Genomic DNA, 15684 nt, shown 5'->3' on the forward strand with positions numbered 1-15684 from the left:
AATATATGTATCTTTCAAAATCCATCAAATGTCACTATGTATACGTAATTTGGCAAGTACGAGGTGGATTACATGAACACTAATATTGTGTAATCTTGAAACACATACACAACACATAGGGTAATGGAAAATTGACACATGACCAATGAACATTAATAATGAGCATCTACATTACACCTAGTTTAAGGTATTTATAATACTTATCAAATTTTAATGTTTGAAAAAATTATTACGCTACTATTTTAGACCAAAATAAACAAAAGTTGAAAGTATAAAAAATCTCAGATTTTTTATCTCTATGAAGATTAATATCTTTGTCAAATTTTAATGAAAGTGCAAGGTAGACATCGTCATCGAACCTGCTCAATGCGTGAGCGCTAGTTATTAGAGTGTTCAAAAAACGGATGACCCAAAAAATCGATCAATCCAACCCAATCTGTACAGTTTGAATTGGGTTATCAACTCATTTGGGTTGAATTAAGTTCAAATAAATGAAAATTTTACGGGTTAGGTTGGTTCATGGGTTCACCTAATATAACCCAAACCAACATGAATTTATTATTAACTATAACATATTTTTTTTGTTACTTATAACACGATTATTTATACATATATTGATTTTAATTTTATTTAATTTCAATATTTTTTGAATAATTTATTATTCAACAACTCTTGAAGGTAGTTTTTTTGCACTTTAGAAAGAAAATTTTTACTATATAAATTGAAATTAAAAGTTGTTAATCTTAATTCAAAAAGAAATTTACGATCCGAACAATTGAATTGGGTCTAAAGAGTCTTTTAACCCAACCCAATCAATGAACGCACCTACTAGTTACTTATGTAAAATATTTATTATGTTGTTCTAAACGTTTAAAACATGTAGTTTTATTCTAAATTTCTTATTAAGTAATTTTATTTTAAAGTTTTTTTTTTTTTTTTTTTTTTTTTTTTACCAAATCCAAATCCAAACATACTAATTCTTTGTTGAATTTGAACATTTTTTTTTAACATGTCTGATTTCTTTCTTTCTTTTTTTTTTTCTTTTTTCTTTTTTACCGATATTTCTGTATTTGGGTTCAATAAATCACACTTAATTCAAATGCTTTATTGCTTTACTTCGAATGTATTAGAATTCGTGTGGGATTATTTGGTAGGTCATAGACAATTTTTTTTGCTTTCAACTTTTGAGGAAGCATTAATTTTACAAGTTTTGACTAAATTATAGGTTAATTTGATCAATTTAACCTTTTAAATTTTAAATCAAATTTGACTCTCTCAAAATAACATAAATACGATTGAAAAACAACCCATCTTAATATTCTTCTTACTTTTTTTTAGATATTTTATTTTCTTAACGTAACATACATATATATATTCAACCAGATACAATCATTAATTTATCTTCTTGTACTTTTATTAATCAACTAATAGTATAGATGTACTTAGAAAACATCTAAGACTATTTTTCAAACCTTAACATTAGAATGTCTATTTTGAAATTAAAATAGTTGATTTTTGTGGTTTTTTTAATTAATTTATAAGAAATTTCCGTTATTGTATTTTACAAGATGGATTTTTCATTTTTTTTATTTTTAAAAAAAGGCTATTAAATGCATTGGATAGGGAAGCATCTCATATCCACCGCATACCACCCAAACTATTTATGGTACTCACAACTTGCCTTTCATTTTATATATAAAAAGCCACACACACACATATACAAAATATTTTGAATTTTTCAAAATCAACTGCTTTTACTATTAATCTCAATATCAATTATTTGATTGATTGATTTATTTATTTATGTATGATGAAACTGCATTAATGTAAATGTATATAGGGGTGTTCAAATAATTCGACAACCTGGACTACTCAACCTAAATTGTATAATTGATTGATTTATTTATTTATGTATGATGAAACTGCATTAATGTAAATGTATAAAGGGGTGTTCAAATAATTCGACAACCTGGACTACCCAACCTAAATTGTATAATTGATTGATTTATTTATTTATGTATGATGAAACTGCATTAATGTAAATGTATATAGGGGTGTTCAAATAATTCGACAACCTGGACTACCCAACCTAAATTGTAAGAATTGAGTTGGATTAGTTTTAATTTTGGGTTGAGTTAGGTTGAACTTTTTATAATTTTTGTGGGTTACAATTTTTAAAATTCGGGTCGACCCAACCCAACAAAAAAAAATTCTAATATTATTAAAATATATGTATATTATAATTTATAAATATTTATAATTCATATATATCTTGGATTTTGATATTTAACATTTGAGTTTTATGAAATTTTAGTTATTGTGTGATGTACACAAATTTAAGTATTTTAAGTTAATAAAAATGTAACTAAAAAAAAGAAAAGAAAAAATAAATAACCTGATAGCCCAATCCAATCAAACTCGAATTTTTGGGTTGATCAAAAAAATCTCCTAACCCAACCCAACCCATGTACACTCCTAGATGTATCTTTGAATGAACCCACATATTGCTCAGGGTTAAAATATAATTTTAGTTTATACACTAATAAATTTGTTCAATCTTAGTCAACTTCCTTTTAATTATCCGATTTTTTGTCTTAGTTCATTGAAATTAATTTTTATAGAAATTGACTAAATAATAACATTTTTTATACAAAAAAAAATACAAAATGTGAATATGTTTTTAGAATTTATATCAATGTATAACAAAAAGAAATTTCGAGACTATGAACAATAAGATTTATTAAAATTACATAAATTAAAACTAGAAATCTAAAAGTATGTAGACTGAAATTGGACACGTTCAAAATATAAATATTCGAATGATATTTTAACTTTATATGTAAATAAAAAAAAAAGAATCACACACAAACAAGGAAAAAAACATCCACCCTACGTTTATTGTCATTGGAAGAGTTCCTCGCTAGTACGACTAGATTGGCTCCATGAGAAATAGCTAAAATTTGATAGGTACCCAAATAAGATTGTACATTAAAAAAGAATCAAATCTAGCTACAACTAGAAGTCTTTTCCTTTTTATTCCATGATATAAAGTATAGATTGAGCTTGTGAACTTAATTTTTTTTAAGAATAAAATAAGTTAAAAATAATCTATTTTTATAGACACGATTCGAGAAAAGAAAGGCCTTTGAGATGGATCGAAACTAGGAAAATTGGAGTGTATAGCAAAAAAAATCAACGCTTAAATTGAAAAGCAGCAAAAAAAGATGAAAAGTGACTTTTTAGTTAATTTCACCTGTGTAGTTCGATTAAGAACTTATTTAGATTGATTTAAGAAAAAAATGTTTTTCAAAAATCTCATTTTTATTAAAATATTTTAAATAAAAATTGATTAAAATATACTTGAAAAACTATTTTGAGTGGTTGTCAAACACTCTAATTTCTCCCAGAATGACTTATTTTTTAAATTAAACAATTGAAAATGTAATTGGATGATTTATTTGAATTCCTTAATTTAGAATAAACTTTTAGGTTTGTTTTATGATTATTTATTTACTATTCTATTTTAAATATTAAGATTTCTATAATCTTAATTCTCACACATATCCATTTTTGTGGATTTGTCTATTTTTCAAATTAAATAGAGATCAACCTCGTTGTTCTTTTCTCTACGATTCCTCTAATTTCTTAAAAGAAAGAGATTTTCAATTGAAGAGTTACTCTCTATTCAATTTCATATTTGTTAATGCTTGATCTATAATTTTCTTTTTTCATTTTTTTCTTAAAAATTTTAGCTTAGTCATATGCATTTAACGATATAGTCATATACATTTAACGATGTCAATATTTTCAAATTATTTTTAGTGAAGACGTCTCTTCATGCTTCAACACATCACAAGATTAGTAGGATATTAAGATATGGAAGGTAGGATGATAACAATCAGTATCACAACTTCATGATGGCTGATATACAAGTTTTAGTCCAATCTAACCCAGAACGATTTTCCAAATACATTGAGAACAATAACTACATTAGCAGTAACCACATTATCTCCCTACTAACATCTACATAAACATGTCAAGTAAATCTAATATAGTTAGAATTCACTACAAGAAAAAGGAGTTCTCCCGATGCCTAAATAGAGCGTCGGGAGTTAAGTCGTCAAGAGAGACGACGACGTAAAAGCTCGTCGGGCAGCATCGGGAGAGGGATTTGGTTTCTTCCCCATTCCCCCATTTTTTTCCTCATTTCCATAAAACCCTAACCCCATCTCCCCCCTCCCCTCCGGCGCCGCCAAGATATTTCTTCCTCTCCCTCTCAAATTTTTCCCTCCTTTTCCCATTTTCCTCATTTTTCTTCACCATTCTCCCTCCCTCTCCCCATTTTCCCATCCTTTTATACCTTACCTTCCATTTTCTCCATTTTCTCATCCCATTTTTTCCACCCCATTTTTCTCCCATTTCTCCCTTTAGTGTTTTTCCACCAACTCCTTTCCCTCCCTCTCTAATTTTTCTCCCATTTTTCATCCATTTTTCCTTCGCCGCCGTCGCTCCCCCAATCAACTGCTCGCCGTCGCCGTCTCCTCGCCGGTAATCTTCTCATTTTATTTTATCTTGTATATTTATTTAAATCATTATTTCACAATTTTTTTTGCACAAATCATGCCCATAACAATAATGTATTTGCTTTTGTTAATTCTCTGAAATTGTTGTACAAATTATGTCCATTAATATCATGCCCATTAAAATCTTCTCTGAAATTTTTTTTTGTACAAATCATGCCCATTAATATCTAGTCAATTTTGCAGAATATATTTGTTTTACAATTCTCTGAAATTGTTGAGAGTAATTTTATAACGAACATGTCACGTGATGTTAGTTATTTGGAGCCTAAGCATGCATGATTTAACATTTCGAAGATGTTGAATAGATGAAAGACCTATATTAATCTAAAAAATATAAAATAAATCTTTAAACCTCCAATTTGGTACTTAACACATTTAATATTTTAAAAAAGTTTAAAAAATCTACTAGACATAAAACTAAATTTGTGTCTAATAGAACATTGAACTTCAAATTTTGTGTCCAATAGGCTTGTAAATTTTAGAAGATGTTGAATAGATGAAAGGCCTATATTAGACACAAAATTGAAAGCTTGGAGACGTACTAAATAAAACATTTGAAAGTTGTTAAGACAATTTAAACGGTCTAGGGACCTATGTGTTTATTTTGCCTTAAAAAATGAAAATTATGGAACTCAATGCTTAATAATACTTTGTACTTTGTCCTCTAATCCAGGTTATTGTTTTGGAGTACAAGTTAATAAGAAAATATTTATTTTTAAGGATAAATAAAGAATGGATTAAACTAAGAAATAAGTTATCAGTGGAGTATAGATAAGGAGTATCACAGTTCTTAGATATGACAAGATTTCATGTTAATGATTCCGGACGAATAAGATGTCATGCAAGAATTGTATGAATTCAATTTGGGAAAAAATAGATATTGTGAAACGACATCTATTAACATATGGAATATCTCCCTCATATTGTGAATGGGTATATCATGGAGAGCTAGTAAACTTATCTAGAAGTCACACAAGTCACCTTCGTGATTCAATTTCCCGAAGAACTTGGGGTTGCAAGGATCTTTGAGAGAGTTGAAAGATGAAGCAAGCCAATCAGATAGTATAGAGAGTAATGCTGTCAAAGATAATGAGATGTTGAATCTTATAAATGATTTACAAGTTCCAATTGAAAACGAAAATGCAAATGAAGGAAGGATTGAGAATGAAATGTCCTTTAATAGTCAAGAAAGAGATACCACGAACTTATTCGAGGATTTAATGACCGAAGCACGTAATGAATTATACCCTGGGTGTTTGCAATTTTCATCCTTGAACTTTTTAGTGCAGTTGATGCATATCAAAGTTCTGAACAGCTGGAGTAACAAATCGTTTGACATGTTGCTGGAATTGTTAAAAACAGCGTTTTCAGTTGGCACCTCTATACCTACTTCCTTTTATGAAGCCAAGTGAAAATTGCATGATTTAGGCCTAGGTTATGAGTCTATTCATGCGTGCAAATATGATTGTATATTATATTGGAAAGAGTTTGCAGATTTGCAACAATGTCCTATTTGTGGTGAGTCTCGGTACAAAGTTAATGATGGCAAGGGTAAAAAAATACCACATAAGGTATTGCGTCATTTTCCATTGATATTGAGATTAAAACGATTGTTTGCATCAAAAGAAGGCACTTCTAACATGAGATGGTATAAAGATAAGCGAGTTAAAACGGAGGATGTATTGTGACATCCAGCTGATGTAAAGGGCTGGAAACATTTTGATCGTGAATTTCCTCATTTAGCTTTAGATCCTTGAAATGTTCATTTTGGATTAGCTTCAGATGGCTTCAATCTATTTGGAAATATGAGCACTTCTTATAGTATGTGGCCTGTGGTGATAATTCCTTATAATTTTCCCCCTTGGAAATGCATGAAGGAAACAAACTTCTTCATGTCTTTGCTCATACTTGGTTCAATATCTCCTGGAAAGGAAATTGATGTTTACTTGCAACCGTTGATTGAAGAGTTGAAAGAGTTATGGACAATTGGTGTGCGAACTTATGATTCTGTTGCTAGTGAGTTTTTTCAACTATATGCTACCTTATTATGGACGATTAATGACTTCCTTACATACGGTGACTTATTTGGGTGGAGTACAAAAAGATATCAAGCATGTCCAATATGCAAAGAAGATAACTCGTCCTTCAGGATAAGAGGGAAAATATCAATGGGACATCGATGTTCTCTTCCAGAGAATCATAGTTCGTGTCGAAGTATACAACATGATGGAAAAGTTGAATGTAGACCTCCACCAGTCGTAATGAATGGAGAAGAGATATTACAACAAATAAATACGCTAAAATTTTATTGCTTAGCAAACATCCATCGAAGAAGATAAAAAAAGAAAGCGAATTCTAAACTAGACTAAAATTTTTTTTTTTTTTTTTCCAACTTCCATATTGGTCCAGACTATTGTTACGACATAAATTTGATGTAATGCATATTGAAAAAAATATATGCGACAATTTGGTGGGCACATTGTTAAATATTGAAGGAAAGACAAAGGATACACCGAACGCTCGATTAGACTTACAAGATTTAAAGATAAGAAAGGACCTACACTTGATACAAGTCGATAACAGATTTGTAAAGTCACAGCAGCATACACATTAACAAATGGTGAACGGATTTCGTTTTGTAAGTATTTGAAATCAGTGAAATTCTCTGATGGATTTGTATCTAACATATCACAATGTGTGAATGACAAAGATGGAAAAATATCGGGGCTAAAAACACACGACTGTCATGTGTTGCTTCACAGACTACTCCCTATTGGTATTCGAGCATACCTACCGAATAACGTATCCACTGCTATTGTTGAGTTGTGTACATTCTTTCGCGACTTATGTGCAAAGACAATATGTGTAAGTGATTTGAACAGACTACAAGCAGACATCAAAGTCATACTTTGTAAATTGGAGAGAATATTCTCACCTGCCTTTTTCGATGTAATGGTACACCTTGCAGTTCATCTACCATATGAAACCAAAGTGGTGAGTCCAGTTAGTTACAGTTGGATGTATCCTATTGAAAGAAGTTTACAAACATTAAAACAATTTGTACGGAACAAAGCACGTCCTGAGGGGTCTATAGCAGAAGCATATGCAATGAATGAAACATGGAACTTCTGCTCATGATATCTAAATGGGATTGAAACGAGATTCAATAGAGATGAACGAAATGGTGATAACATTCTCGATCATGAGATATTTGGTGAATTTGAATTATTTAGGCAGAGGGTACGACCATTAGGGGTGCCAACTTTACGGACGCTATCAGCGGAGGAAAAGCGTAATGCATATTGGTACATTCTCAACAATTGTAAAGAAATTACAGACTATCGCAAGTACGTTTCAAACTTTTTCCTTTTCTAAATTTTAGGGTATCTCCTTTGATATAACATTTAAATGATCAATTTTGTAGGCAACATTTGAGGTTAATTTTTCGTGAAGCTCAAAGCGCCTCTGACTTATATATAAAACATCAACGCAATTTCCTGATTGGTTCAAATCTCAGGTATACATAGTCATTTTATAGGCAACAATTGAGTTGAAAACATTTAAATGATCTAATATATTGTTATCCTATAGTTATGGTAGCAAAGTTTAGTAATGTCTTAAGTAGCTTTATGATAATTAAAGAATTGTATGCTATCTTGCAGTTATGGTAGCCAAACAACTGGATTTTAATGTGTTTTTTGTTGGCTATCTTGTGTATTTATGAATGTTTACGAAGTTCAAATTTTTATTGTCGGGGGGGGGGGGGGGGGGGGGACAAATTTTAGTTTTATGTGTTGGTCATTGTTTACTCGTTTTGTGTGTTTTTGATATTCGGAGGTTTATGTTTGTCGTTGGGGGTGGGTAGAGTTTCATTACACCCGTCTTGTCCTTGAACTTGGCTATCTTGTGTATTTATGAATGTTTACGAAATTTAATGTGTTGTGGTGGTGGGAGGGAGGGGGGGGTGAGAGGGATTGAGATAAACCATTTTGGGGACGAATTTTGAGTTTTATGTTGTGTTGGTCATTGTTTACTCGTTTTTGTGTGTTTTTGATGTTCGGGAGGTTCCATGTTTGTTGTGGGGGGGTGGGTAGAGTTTCATTACACCGGTCTTATCTGAATGTATACGAAGTTTAATGTGTGGTGGGTGGGGGAAGATTAAGATAAACCATTTTGGGGAAAAATTTGAGTTTTATGTGTGTTGATCATTCTTTGAGGCGTTTTGTATGTTTTTATGTTTGGGAGGTTCCATGTTTGTCATGGGGGATGGGTAGAGTTTCCATTACACCCGTTGGTCTATGAACTTGGCTATCTTGTGTATTTATGAATGTTTACGAAGTTTAATGTGTTGTGATGTTGAGGGAGGGGGGAGGGTTTGAGATAAACCATTTGGGGACAAATTTGAGTTTTATGTGTGTTGGGTCATTCTTGAGCGTTTTGTGTGTTTTTGATGTTCGGGAGGTTACATGTTTGTCGTGGGGTGGGTGTAGAGTTTCATTTACCATCCGTATTGAAGTTTGAACATTGTTGTGGATGTTTTATCGATTATACACATTTCAATGTTTTTGTTTTATTGGAATGTTGTTCGGAGATGAGTGGACAAATTGTTTGAAAATGCTGTTGTTTGAGACGGTGTTCTAGATATGTTTTGATTTTACTTCTTTATGTATTTGTGATATGAATGTTTATCGACTTCGTTTGGATATTGTAATTTTTTATTTATATTGTTATAAATAGAACTTCATTTTTATTTTTTAATTATGTGAATCTTTAATTTGGTTTAATATGTTTACAGGCTGTTTTCAGATCAATTTTAAAAAAAAATTACAGAACGATATATTATTAATACTCCCCACGTCATATAGAGAACTCGCGACGCAGTTTTAAAGTGCGTCGGGAGATCCTCTTCGACGGGTTCCTCCCGACCAAACTCCTGACGACCGTTTATTCGTCGGGAGAGGCACTCCCGACGAATTTTTCACACTTTCCCGACGAAATGTGACGTCAGGAGAAGTCACATTTCTTGTAGTGATTATCAAAGACAGGTATGTCATCGCTTTTGGAAACATTTACCATCTATCTTGTCGATCTTAAAAACAATACCACAAAAAGTAAGATCTAGAGTCGACTCAAAGCTTAAATGATGATATTGATATCATCAATGATAGGAACCACACCTAATATTATAGCAAATTCTCATATCGTAGATTATTGCTAGGTGTAGGCAATTGAGAGTATAAGAATAGGTTGAGATTAGGGCATGATGGAATTGCTTAAATCAAAATAGAAAGAAAAAGGTAGGGCAAAACAAAGTAATACACCATAAGTCAAAATCAAAGTTAACTAATATTGTAAATGGAAAGAAAAAGAGAGAAAGGGGGAAAAAGTTGAAGTTGAATTTCTCTTGCTTTTTTTAGTTGGCTCTTAGTAATTACAACTTTATGCATAGCCTATAAGAAATTTTTAGAAATGTCATGACTTTGATTTTATGTATCACTTTTCATCTATAAGTAACAATTCAGTCATTATATTTTAAAATTTATATAAATATGATGAATTATTAGGAATCAGATATGTTTAAATTACTAAGTCTAATACGTTAGATAATACAACATTTAATTTTGAGAAATTTTTACTTTTTTACTATACAGATTCAATTATTATCAATTTTAAAATACATGACTAAATTGATATATACTAGAATCTAGAGAGTAAGATTACTATAAAACTAAAAGAAATTAAATCGTTACATACTAAAATTTATATATATATATATAGAGAGAGAAAGGGTATGGATTCTATAATAGTGAATTAGAAAAGGATAATAAATCAAGTCATAACTATTTGAATTTTGGAAATGCCAAGACAAGTTTAAATCAGATAAGGCCAACGAAAATTCCATGTCCCTAATCTAATTTTGAAATTTTTACTTTATCTTTTAATAAAATTTCAGCTAAGCATTTTGTAAACATATAATATTGTAAATGGCAAGATCCTCAGACGACGATCAGAATAGTCGTAAACAGTCAAAAAACGACGGTCAAACAAAGAACGGAACCTATAAAACAAAAGTTCGGTATAGACAAAGTCGCTTGCTCTCTTTAAGACGTTTCGCAGCTCTGCCCAAGTGTGCAAGCAGGTCCGGAATACTACCATATCGTCCCAGAATAAAACAACCCAAAAAAGAAAATTCGATAAAAAATGCACCATTACCGACAGAAAAAAAAATAAGCAGAGGATAGCGACACATGTGGGACATCCACCGAATCCACATTGATCTATCTCCTCACTCTCTCCAAAACATGGGTACCTTTGGGACTCAAACTCATAGCCCAAGATTAGAGTACAAAAAGAAACTTCATTTTCAAAATTTTTCAACGTGGGATTCTCCAACCAAAGGTTGGTTCCCTTTTGATTTTTTTGAAAAAAAAAAAAAATCACCCAACATATAAAAATATCAATTCCAAGCTATTTATTTAGCTCGACAATTGAACACACACTTTTCACTTATGTTTATCCAAAACTAAGTATATAAAATTTGGAATGTGAGGTCGAAAATAGATTTATTACTGTTTTGGCGATATCTAAGTCAATCTCATGAATCGGAGATATTATGATTTTTTTAAATTGTACTATAATAAAATGAAGCATCTAGACCTTTGCTTAGAAAAAAAAAAACTCTATTTAGAATTTAGCTATTTGGATGATTTATATGATATTCTATTTATACACAACAAATATATACACACACTCAACTCTTCACTCTATAATTTACAATACGGCATTTAAAAGAAAAAGAAAAACCATTCATAAATATAGATAAGGTTTTTTTTTTAAAAAAAAAAAATTAAAATTTTTATTCTTTTGAAAAAGGTTAAATAAAGTTAAGTTATAAAATAGACACTTTTCAAGTAAGAAATATTAACCAATAGATCAAATATTCAAACATGTACAAAACTCTCACTTTGCATATCGTGGAACTTAAAATTTTGACACTTTGAAATTTCAAGATTACATTTAGGGGCCGTTTGTTTTTTTAGGATCACTACAAGAAAAAGAGGCTCTCCTGATGCCTAAAAAGGCCACCGGGAGATATTGTCTCTTCCGACGACGTAAGAGAAGCATCAGGAGTTAGATTTAACTCCCGACGCCGTATACGGATAATCTCCCAACGATCGGCCACTGCCCGTTGAGAGTTCAGAGAACTCTTGATGGTTATTTACTCACGGATCTCCCGACGGCTATCGTGCACTGTCGGGAGATCTACTATATAAGGTCTTCTTCTTGAAGCCCTAGCAGCGCCACATGCCTCTCTTCTTCAAATCTTTCTGCTTCAAATCCATAACAATCGCACGCCGATCGTTTGCCCGCCTCACGTAGAACGTCCGTGTGCGCCCCGCATGCCTCACGCTGCCGATAGATCTGCCTGTTCGCCGCCACTGTTGAGCTCGTCGTCGACCAACTCCGCTGCTGGTTCAACCAACCCAGCTTCACCGACCGTTCAACCTGCTCCGCAGCCACCGGTAAGTACTTCATTCGTCGTTTTGTTTATTGACTATATGTGTTTTTTTTTGTGACATAATCAAAATCAAAATCTAATATTTGTTTTGTTATTTTTTTGAATATACATATTGTAGATAATTAATTTTGTTATCGTTATTGTTATTGAATATACATATTAATTTTGTTATTATTATTGTTATTGAATATACATATTAATTTTGTTATTGTTATTGAATATACATATTAATTTTGTTATTGAATATACATATTTTATGATTGAAAGTTTGCTTTGATTGTTTTGCACTCGTGATTGGAGGAAAAATTATGGTGCATTGTTGAAATTTGAAATTGAGTTGAAAATGTTATGATGCGTTTTGATCACAACAAGTTTAATTTAGAGTACAAGGGTCGTAGGGAATGTGGGTGTATATATCTTTCATGAGAAAAAAAGACATTATTGAGTGTTTGAAGATTTGGAAAGTCTAAAGGGTAGGAATAATTAATGAATTTAGGGCATATGAAGTATTTTATTAGAGATCACAATGTCATTATTTTGATGGAAACGTGTGTTGAGGTGGTTGAATTAATGCTTAGTTAATTCTACCTAGAGTATGAGGTTTATTATTTGATTTGAATGTTGTGAGGTAGTTGAAAGTGGTATACCTATGACAAAATGGGTTTATTTGATATAAATTATATTCCATGGATGTTGTGTATACACAAGTCAAATCACCTATTAGATGTTATTTAAAATTTTAAATTCTCCAAACGAACTTGAAATTATTTATTAAATTAATCAAAATTCATGATTAATAAAGGATTTGTACTTTGTCCTATAATACAGGTTATTGTTTTGGATTACAAGTTGGTCAGAAAAGATTTATTTTTAAGGATGAATAAAGAATGGATTAAAATAAGGAATAAGTTAACAATGAAGTATAGAGAAAGAGTATCCCAATTTTTAGATGTGGCGAAATTTCATGTTAATGGTTCCAAACGAATAAAATGTCCATGCAAGAATTGTATGAATTCAATTTGAGAAAAATTAGATATCATGGAACAACATCTATTAACATATGGAATATCTCTCGCATACCGTGAATGAGTATATCATGGAGAACCATTAAACTTATCTAGAGGTTTTGAAAGTCATACAACTCATTCAATACACAATAATGTTGAAGTATATATTATAGAGGGTAATGTTATCAAAGAAAATGAGATGTTGAATCTTATAAACGATCTACAAGTTCCAAAAGAAAATAAAGATGTAATTGAAGAAGGGATTGAGAATGAAATGTCCTCTAATGGGCAAGAAAGAGATACCATGAACTTATTCGAAGGTTTAATGATCGAAGCACGTAATGAACTATACCCTGGTTGTTCGCAATTTTTGCCCTTGAACTTTTTAGTGAAGTTGATGCATATCAAAGTTCTCAATGGCCGGAGTAACAAATCGTTTGACATATTGCTGGAATTGTTAAAAGCAGCATTTCCAATTGGCACCGTTATACCTACTTTCTTTCTCGATTGGTTCATATCTCAGGTATACATAGTATTGGAAGTTGAGAGATGATTCATTTTTTTATAGTTATTTTTAATGTATAATTAATTATCAGGTTCTACAACGGTGCGAGAGAGAAGATATCTCCGATGATTTCTTTTCACTTGCAATGGGACCTTCGTCTGAGGTGCACTATTACAATGGATGCATTGTTAATGGAGTATGATTTCACACTGTAGAGCGTGATAATCGTCGAACTACACAAAATAGTGGAGTCCTAGTGGCTGGGGAGATCGGTGGGAACGAAAGTGTGGATAACAATTTCTACGGTGTTGTAGACGAAGTATTAAATTTCCAATATGTGAACAGAAGTTGTATTTTTTTGTTCAAGTGTAAATGGTTTGACACAGATAACAACAAAAGTAATAGGACACACATGGATTTAGGATACAAATCGATCAATACATCACGCTTTTGGTATGTCGATGAGCCTTTTCATCTTTGCTATCCAAGCACAACAAGTCTTTTACATTGATGATATAAAATATGGTAACAATTGGAAAGTTATTCAAGTAGTCAAAAATAAGCGAATATGGGATGTACCAGAAGTGGATGATGTCGAAAATGAACAATTAGATTTACTTGAAATTGTCGATGGAGTCCGAGTGGATGAAACCATTGAGGAGGTTACTTTATACAGAGTTGACGTTGATTCTATAGTTGTGGAAAGACCAATTATTCGACATGACGATGATGATTTCATAAACAGCGATGACTTCATAAACGATGATGAAGAACAATTATCTCCCAATAACAGTTTAAGTGCTGATGAATAATTTGATTTAGATGACGATGATGAGTAATCATGTATCTACTCAATTCTCTTTCTCTATTTACATGTATTTCATATTAATTTTATATTGTTTTTCCTTCTTTATGTTTGTATGGATACGATGTCAATCACTAATAGGCAATAGAAGGCTGATAAATAATTTCAGGAGCAAGAAATATATCTAGGCAGCACGGGATCTTCTGTGGGTGACACTTTAGGTTAGTATATTTTGAAATATATTCAGTTAACTGAAATATATCCTAAACTGTTAAAAAAATTTTTGTTCCAGATAGTAGCTTAGCATCCATTCGGAGGAAACGCGAGCATTCACAGAACATCGAGTTAGAAAAATACGTAAAAAAAAAAACATGGGAGAATTCCAATTGTGATAAATAAGGGGGAGATGAAACCGATTTCTCAATATTCAGTACAATTTAGTAATGCAATTGGTGTCGTCGTTAGATCTGCATTTCTAGTACGATATCGTACTTTTGCTGAGGTTCCAAACAAGTTTATAGAATTGGTTAAAAGTCAATTGTTGGTAAGTTATAAATTTATTCTTTTAGAGTCAATTGTAGGCTAATAATTAAGAATATCATATATGCTAATTCTTCATTTATTCTTTTATAGCCTCATTTCATGCTTGATTTATCAAGTCAACCACTTAATAATTTTATAGAACATCAAATGCAAAACTCTTTTAAGGAATTCATAGCAAATTTGCACAGACATAATAGGAAATGTGGCAATCCTGAGCAAGCACGTGCTAACTTGCCTAGCTAGCTTAAGAATATATCAGAAGATTGGTATTTTTTTTGTGTGACCACTTCGAGAGTGAAGCATTTCAGATTAGAATAATTTAGGGTGTGTATCATTTACCTCATTTACTATTATATAATATCTTTTTATTTTTTTTCATTCAAATGTAGGAATCATCGAAGACGAACAGGAAGAATAGAGAGAAATTACCGTTCGACCACGTAGGCAGATCAAAGTCGTTCCTGCAAATTCAATCAGAGCTGCAGGCAAAGGAAGGTCGAGAAATAGGACGTGTTGACTTATTTAGGGAAACACACTCTAAATGTGGCAAGTTCGTAAATCAGGCAGCTGAAAATGTACATGTAACCATTTTTGTTTTACTTTCGTCTTGTTTTTTATTTCTAACTTCAGTTGCTAATTCTTATACATTTAATTAATATGTCCATAATAAAAATGTTAAAATTACAATCTAACCCCACTCCAGAAGGTTCCTAACCACTAAC

The sequence above is a fragment of the Benincasa hispida genome, chromosome 9 (assembly GCF_009727055.1).
Source record: "Benincasa hispida cultivar B227 chromosome 9, ASM972705v1, whole genome shotgun sequence".
NCBI classification, from domain to species: domain Eukaryota; kingdom Viridiplantae; phylum Streptophyta; class Magnoliopsida; order Cucurbitales; family Cucurbitaceae; genus Benincasa; species Benincasa hispida.